At 43.0% G+C, this 9095-nt stretch overlaps 1 pseudogene; it reads right to left on the bottom strand.

Moving 5' to 3' along the window:
• Nucleotides 1–8258: 8258 nt before the first annotated feature.
• On the bottom strand, nucleotides 8259–8367 carry LOC149864435 (U5 spliceosomal RNA; annotated as a pseudogene).
• Nucleotides 8368–9095: the final 728 nt, after the last annotated feature.

The raw sequence follows: 9095 nt of genomic DNA, 5'->3' as shown, positions 1-9095 counted from the left end.
TATCTGGAGGGGTGGAAGGGACCTCCTGGTTCAGACCCCACCAATCCTTGGAAACACTAAAATGTGATGACTTTCATCAACTGATTTAAGTTGCTTTCTAGGTTTTTTTGTGCCCCTCTGCACCCTGCCCACACTGCTTTACTAGCTGGAAAGCATCTTGAGTATCATAAAACCATATGGAAACAAGGTTTGGATTTTTATTTTTCTAGACCCTATTAGCCCTAGAATATTTTAGTATTGACTGCCCTGAGACAAGCTACAAATGGACATGTGTCAGTTCTATAAGAAACACATAACACCTTTTTGCTTCAATCTGCTCTGAAATAAAGCTTTTGTTGCTTCAGGGCCATCTACAGAGTGGAAATCTCTATATGTTTTTCTCCTTGAATTAATTGATTGATGACACCATTTGTTTTCTAGAAAAGTCCCTTACAAAAGTGCCTAGTCAGAAATTAATGTTACACAGCTCTGAAGAACTTGTTAAGAACTTTGGAAGATGATTTGAAGGCTTCCCTGCAGAATAAACTGGAGGAATTTAGCTGTATTCAGCACCTTCAGACATATTTTGCTATTGCAATGTGATTGTGCAGCTTCTCTGCCATTAAAGCTAATCATAAAGAGACTGTAGATCACCCATGGGTCATTTTTCTGACTCGGTTAACTTTTGAAAACATACTTTCTATACCTGAGTGTGGTGTCTATGGCAGTTTCACATTAATGTGGTTGACTATGGATTAAGCCCCACAAACTGTGAATGTTGAGCACAAAATTATGTATACATATATCAGCCCCATGATTTTGTAGCCACAAACAAATTAACACCTACAAGGCTTCAACACTCTCATTGTTTAGCTACAACTAGCTATTGGGTAGCTCAGAACTCAACCCCTAATTTAGAAGCCTGTTAGACAGCTCATTTAGAACATGAGAGAATCACAGAATATAGAGCATGAAGGGTCCCTGAGTGATCTCTTAGACAACCACAAGGCTGGATTAATAATACCTTGAACAATTGCTAACACATTTGTCTAACCTACTCTTAAAAAACTTTCAATGACTGAAATTCCACAACCTCTCTAGGCAAACAATCCATTACTTATCTTGGTTCCAATCTTTTTTAACTTGACAGACTGATGCCTAGATCCAAGAAACAATTTAGGCAGAACTGAGGAAGAAACTCAAACCTGTAATCCAGAAAATTTCACCCCACCCCAACCCTGTTCCTTCTTGTATACACACTCCAGTTTAGCTAACCCTGATGATGCTTGAACTCATTAGGTGCTTCAGTTTGACTTCTGACCTTCCCAAACAGCTCTAGTTCTTTCCTGGTATATGCCTAGAACTGTCCCAGTCAAAATAGCTGTATGCCTAGCATTCATTTAACCCTGAATCCCAGGACAATCTTTGTATTTTATATTTAACAATTATTGAATAAAATACAAAACCAGTCCAGGGACTGAGACCCTAGTTTCCCTTCTAGATGGATGTCCTTATTATTAACTTAGAGCAGGGGGAGGCAATTATCTTGGATGGAGGGCCGCTTACTGAGTTTTGGAAAGCCATCGAGGGCCACACAACAGATAGCCGGGGCAGATAAACATTAATTTTCTAAATTTTTAGGGGCCCTTCAGGCCAGATAGAATGGCTTGGAGGGCTGCATCTGGCCAGCATGCCCACCACTGTCTAAAGAATAAAGCTCCCCTTATGTTTTCCTCGGCTTCGTTAATCCATTTGATTTTTTGTTGTTGTTCATGATAATACAATTTCAATAACAGGGCACTAGGATAACCTTGTCCATATTAATACAATAGCCCAGTAGTTAGGATCCTTGGAAGAGGGAGAGTAGAGTTTGAATCTCTTGAAGCTAAACTGGAAATTGAACCTGTGTCTCTTACTCCTGCACTACTCATTAAGCTATCACATAAAAGGTGGAGAGTGCCATCACCATTTTAAAAGAAAAAAAGTCAAACCCGCTCAGTTCTTTGAAAGAACAGATATAGACACTACCCATAGAAGAAGAATCCATGCCCTGGATGCCAAGTGGATGGAGACTTCTGTCACAAACCCGATCAAGATGTCAAACTTCTGAGGAAGGATGGGATTTCTAACACATCCCTCTCCGTCTCACCTGAGGCAAATCCCTGTTCTATGAGATCATTATTTTGGATCTTAATGCATCTAACTGCCCCATACACTGATACAAGGAGCCTAGGCATGGAGGCCAAGGGCCTAAAAGTCAGGCACTGAAAAGCCTAAGTCTTTCATAGGACCAAGCTCTGGAAGGTCATTCCTTGGAAACAAGCAACTTGATAATTATTATAATTGGAGTGGCTCTTGACTCCTCTAGCATTTGTGTTCCTTGGGAGCAAATAAAGAAATAGTCTTCTATTTGACATATGGACACATGCACACGGTGAGAGAAAGACCTCATTTACCCTCTCTTTCTCCCATCTTCCACAGCAATATAGAGCTGGGTGCAATTGAATCTGTAAGAAATAAATGACTTTGTTTATAGGTAAAGAGAAAAATGAGGGAAGAGAAATATATAGGTTTCTCAATATGTAAGCAAAATTTATAAATAGGGTATTTTATTATATAAGCAGAATAAAATTACCCAGAAAGTAATTTTGGATCTTTAAATCCCAGTACATTGTGAACTTCCTACTGTGTTGGTAGAAGTGATCTGAGCATAGCGTGGCATCTTTAAACATGAACAAGTTCTGATTGCTGAAGCCTGAGCTGGACAAGGCACAAATCTTAATGAATGTTTTTGTTCACTGTTCAAGCTGGAGAATGTAGAAAGTGGGACAAAGCAACATTTCCTGGTGTAGTTGGAAGATTGTGCTGCATCTAACAATTGTTCTGCAAAAGAAGAATATTTTATTTTAATAAATCAGCAATAAATAATTCAAGGGTTTTTGCTAGTTTATCTGGAAGAATATTTTGAAAACATCTGACCCCAATTTCTCTCATAAACTATTTCCATGCTACAGTGGATTAGCAAGTGAACCCAATAAAAGATTATTGGAGATTGCTTCTATTGTTGCAGTAATTGTTTTAAAATGGATAAGTAAGAAGTTTGGGATCAGCAGGAGGGGACAATTTCTAGTTCTATTTCTGATTTAGAACTACAAAGAGAAAAATTGATTCCTCATGCACTGGAAGAATACTGAGGTTGGAATACATTGCATTTCTACTATGCAATTAAATGGCCTAGCCAGGAGCAATTTTATTCTATTTTGTTACTATTCAAAAAAGAAATACCTTAAAAACTAAACCATTTTCATAAAATTCTGAATCAAAGCATCCATAGGTATAATCAAAAGGAGTTTAAATGCCTTGTTGAGCATGAACTAGTAAATGCTTTAAGATGCAAACAATTTAGCACCAATTGTATAGTCTGGGGATAGGGTTTGTTTCTTTGTGATTGCACAAGATAAAACATTAGGAAGCCCCATTTGGAGAGGGGCTCGTGGGTCAATGACACTTGCCTGAATCTGGAGGCTATTTGGGCTAGCATGGTTAAAGCATGTCCATTGCTGTAGCCAAAAGCATGTGTAAGCCTAACTATGCTGCTACCCATGGCCACATCCAGATTCAGGGTCCTGGGGTGTCAAACAGGCTTGGTCAACCCTCCCAGCTCCTAAGGCTGGGGCCCATGACTCCATGGAGTGCTTTCTTGTGGTTTCCCCACACACTAGACTACAAACAGTTTAACCATTTACACAGTTTACCATTTACAAAACAGTCAACATATGAATGAGGTTAGTGGCAGAACAGGATATCAACAATCTAACTGTCAAAGGCAAGTATCAATGAACTAAAACACTCTATACAAATTGAATCAAAGGCACCCTCAGTACAGCTCCCCAGCTTAAACCTTGAGACTCCAGTGAATTTCAGCAGGAGCACACAGGATTAACACAAACATCAGTTCTCCTTCACACTGGCAACACAATAACCAGGGCTGGTGGTGCTCCTTCAGAAAGTCCTGCTCTCTGCTTGAGCCTGCATGAGGAAGAGAAGCTCCCCTCTGCTCCAGCGGTCTGTGGTATTTGCAAAGAAACACACACTGTCCCCCCTCCCCAAAAGCACCTTTCTCCAGTTCCCAGGCATGGGCCCTTGTGCTGATAACTGAAACAACCCTGGGTGTATTACCCACCCAGCCCCAGGCTGATTCTCAGTTAGCTGTCCCCAGAGCCTTCCCAGATCCACACCCTGTGCTCCTAGGTAAGTCTACCTTATCACCCTTTTTCCTCCACACATATCACTCTGCCTCACAGAGGGAAAAAGGGTACCAGGTTATGTTCTCCCCATCACTAAGGGCAGGTTCACTTCACAGGCAGGCTGCAGGGTGGTTCCTCCCTGAGCATTGTGGTCCCAGGGCTCCTTCCCTTGTCTGAGCCTGGCTGAGTCCCCAGGGCTGAGTTCTTCCCCTCTCCTGCCTCAGGAGCCAATCAAAAACATGAATGTGTTCTTGCAAGCAACAACTTTCTGCAAACTTTCTCACTCTGCCTTTGCAGGGATCCTGAGCCCTGCTGCAAATCCAGCAGCAGCTGTTACACATGTAAGAGAACAAACTGAGTAGCATCACATATAGGTGGTACCAGGGCATCCAAAAAAAATTATGCCACCTGGTTCTAAGGGCAGTCCACCCCACCCTCTCCCACCATCTCCTTCTGTTAATAGAAATATGCAGATGGCAGGAGGCTGCCCTGATCTTACTAGGATGACCCTTGACTTGTGGCCTTGGCCTTCTTGGTCAATCACACAGCTCTGTGCCTTCCCTACACCATGTCCTATGCCTTACAGATGGCATCCTACTCATCATGCCTCGTTGCACCCTAAGTCAGACCCCTCATTGGACTGTACTTTGGCTCAAGCCGCTCACTCTGTCCAGGCCGTGCACCTCTGCTCAGGCCTATGGACCCTCGCAGTTCACCAACTCCTCCTTGTCCAGCACTTTTCTATCAGGATATGCTGCCTTAGATGTCCCCCTCCATGGGGTAACTCACAAGGTAGTGGGGGCTGAGGCTTTCCAGTGCCCCACCCTCGCCTTCCCCTGGAGTGGCCCTAGGCATTTCAGTTCTGGCCACCTCTTGTGCTGGATTCACACCCTTCAGCTCTTCCTGGGCCTTGGCCCCAATATGGGCCAGTCAAGGTCCTTGGAATCATTATAATGGCTGCCATCTCCCTCGTTCATGGGTCTACCCTCTTGGGCCCCTTCAAGTATCCCCGCTTCCTTCTACAGGGTTCATAGCCCTACCAAGATCATGCCAGCCCCACTCTCTGGGTTCACACAGGCCTTGGCTTTATCTCAACTGCTCAGGTCGCGTCTCCAGACCTTGTCAATTCCTAGGCCTTATGATTCTAAGTGCTTCTCCCAAGACTGGCTTGGGCACCACTCTTTCCTCTGGGCAGGCCTGGCCCCTCATTGGCCTCTTGTACACACTGTTCCTTCTGGGAAGACCTGGACTCCCTCTCAAATCCAATTGTTCAGTCCCCTTCTCATTTTGGCCTTTGCTTTCCCAGGGCTGCCCTGGCTTCCTTCTAGGCCTCTGTGCCCTTGGCCCCTTTCTCTAGGTCTCTGCATACTCAGCTCTCTTCCTCCCAGACTGGTCTGTCCTCTCTAGGTCTGTGTATACTCAGCACTCTTTCTTCCCAGCTGTTTGGGCCTACCTTTGTATTCTTAGCCCTTTTCTCCCAGGCCTAACATAGCTTTTCCTGGAGCCCCTATGCAGACAGTTCCCCCTCCCCCCCCCCCGTGTCCTCAGTGTTCCTCTGATCTCTCACCAAATATTCCCGCAGCCCCTATCAGGGCTGTGGACACCCACACTGGGTCCCTAGGAACCTACTCCATCCCCATAGTTCCTAGCCTACACCTCCAGCTGTTTCAGAAGGCCATCAGGAGCTGCAGTCTTCTGGCTGAGCAGTGCTGCTCCTCCAGCTCCCCAGATGTTACTGCCATCTTGCTCTCATGTTCTGGGCTTATGTTCTGTCTCAGCCCAGCCCTCCTCCAGTCAGGCACCCTCCCAGTCAGCCACACCTGTCAGCCCCTAGGTTTGCTGACTCCCTGATTAGGCCTGACCCCACTTGCCAATGGCTCTACAGCTTGCCTGACTCCTTAAAGTGGCAGGCACACTAAGTGCCCTGCCACAATAGACTCCCCAGTCTAAATGATTAGGGACCCATTTGCAGCTGGGTCTTAAGACAGTGGCATATGCATAAGAAAGGACCTACATAAATCACTGTTTCATGGATTTTGTGGCAACCATGAAAAACGGCATTGCTCTTGATCACTGTAAAACCCAGCATTGTCTATGATTTCCCACAAAATCAACCAAAAAATAGTAGCAGTGAGGTAGACTGAGTGAAAGGCACCCTCCGGCACTGACTGGCAAGGAGCAGGGCCCAACAAAATGCCCAGAAAATCAGCTCTGCATGCTGTGAGTGGACTGTGAAAAACCCACAATTTCACTGTGACTTAGGTAGGTCCTTATGCATAAGGCAGCATGAGGCTCAAACTCACAACACTGGAGCCAGAGCAAGATATCTTAATCATGCTAACCCTGCAAAGCTTTAAGGCTTTATTATACATATTATGTTATTTCTAATATATTATTACCTAATAACCTTTTTCTAATATTTACTTTAACTATGATGTCAATACTATGAAAACTTTATAGAAGACATTGTCTATGCAGATTTTAGCACTAATTGGACTCATCTACGTGAGATGTCTTAATGCACAGTGGATGCTTATTAGCACGTCATGACAAAAACTGTGCTAATGCACCATAGAATTAGTCGACCGTGCATTAAGCATCAAAAAAAATTGTTCACCTTTGCTACTGTGTATTAGTGCAGCTACTGCGCCTTTATCTAGTACCTCATATTAGATGTACTAAACATAATGAGCAGTAGCAAAAATGCATTAACGAATGACATATTGCTTGGGTAGAGAATCCCCATTATATTTCCACGGTAGTTGGTACATGTTTCTTTAATGGTATAATGAGTAGGGGAAAGTAGAATTGACCACCTCCCAGCTTTGGAAATGGTGGGAAACACCTTTTCCAAAGGCTTGTATATTCAGACTAGTAGAGATTAGTTTTACACAGGTTCGCAATTATTTCAAATGAACCAGGAGTAGGTTCTCGTTTTTAGTACAAAATGAGATAGATCTTGTCAGGGAAATATCTTAAAGCTGGTGCTGCCATTACAGGGAGTTGAAACTGTCAAGCACAGACAGGCCTTCAGCATGTGCCCCCTGAACGACCTGCTAGCTGTCAATCACAAGTGACCTACTTTCTGGTCCTGCGCAGGCTCAGTGGCCTCACAGCTCTCACTCTCGCGTAGGCTTAGTCAGAGTTTCAGTGAGGTAATCAGTCTGGAACCTTCCTCCTAAGCAGTTCCATGATTGGCTAAGGGGAACTATAAAGGGTCCTGGACCCTTATTCAAGAGGGGGGAGAGAGCTCGGAGAGGTGTTGTTGGTGTGAGAGTGCGACTTGTCTTTTCGGTCTCGGTCTTCTTCATATTGATATCTTCGGTTACTGGACTGTTTTGGCCTGGACTTTGACTTCGAGTTTGGATTGTCCTCATTACCTCGGCAACAATTTTGTGCTTACCTGTTTGGCTCCTGACCTCGGCTCCCATCTCTGACTTTGTCTTTGTCTTCTTCGTTCTTCTTGATTACGGACTGTCCTTTGGACTGGCATCACATTCCCGGCTTCGATCCTCAGTTCGTTGTGCCTCGTGTTACAGTTTTGTTTGTTTGTAGCCCCATTTAATGAGCTGTTGACCAGCCCTGGGACTAGCCAGTGGGCAGCCACCCCTATCCCTAGCGGGTAGATAGCAAGGGCTCGCTGGTGAACCTCGTGGGCCAACAGACCCCTTTTGTTGTTTGTCTGTGTATTTGTTCTGTAACATACTGTAACTTAAGAAATCATCTGGGCCTCCACTGCCAAGCGTGAGTAAATAAATCATCCTTGTTTCAACTTTTCTGTGTGTCCCGTGCAGCTCAAACTCCACTGCCACTAATCCTGCCTGTTCGTTCCAATTGCCACCACCCGGCCGCACCACCGTGACCAATACCGTGAGCATGGCTCACCAGCTCTGGTACTTTGACAGATCTATGTACCAAATAGAAATAAAGGAATATTTTAATTTTACAGAATCTAAAATAAGAAGGGAAGTGATTTCTAGGGTAGTCCTTTCTGGCTGAATACTGCAAAGCTTATTAGACTTACCGCATCCGTGGGTGTGCACCCACAAAAAATTGGTTCAAGACTCATGACTGTTCCTCTACACAGAAATGCTTAATAAAAGGATAAAGATGTATATTATCTGAAAAGAAACCAGAGTAAGTAAAATACTATCAACAATAACCTGTTTCCATCAATCTGGAATCAAATCAATGTGAAATTTTTAATTTTGGCTTCTGTTGATGTGAAACCAGATAGCTCTGATTTTGACTGATTTTTGTCTATCAGTTTTTTAGGTATAGAGAATTTAGAAATTTCATGGAAGTTAAAATAATTTAAATAACCTATGGGGGAAAGTGTCATCATAAGCTACACACACAAATTAATTCTGAAGTTGATGAAAACACAAGGTCTCTGAGAACAGAAAATCCTTCTCCTTATTCCTTGTCATACACTGAAATGTAATACTAGACATTAGGAAGGATCAAGAAGAAAATTAATCAAAGTTTACATATTAGCTAAACAAAGTCTTCAGAACTCAGTTAATTGTACTACTTTTAATGAAGATTTTCATGATAAAATATGATAGTCAAGATCTGTGTCTCATTCTGTGATCTCAAAATCCTTCTTGCTCAATATTTCAGTCATCTCCCTAGATTGACATTTTTTAAAAATTTGATAAGAAAAAGAAGTTTTTCAACCCAATAACAGGCGGTATTAACTTAACTTTGTTTAACTTTTTTTTCACTCTAACACCAGAAAATTAAGAACCAAATATTTTTTACCTATGTCCAAAATCAAAATACCAAACCCATTAATAATAATTATGCATGTAATTAAATGATTATTGAGGCTTCTCCAGAGTTGTGCCCAGTGGCAGTCTTAAGTAT

Source organism: Crocodylus siamensis, chromosome 5 (assembly GCF_052110815.1).
Source record: "Crocodylus siamensis isolate JL-2025a chromosome 5, ASM5211081v1, whole genome shotgun sequence".
Taxonomy (NCBI): domain Eukaryota; kingdom Metazoa; phylum Chordata; order Crocodylia; family Crocodylidae; genus Crocodylus; species Crocodylus siamensis.
This window is presented reverse-complemented; position numbering and strand designations above follow the sequence as displayed.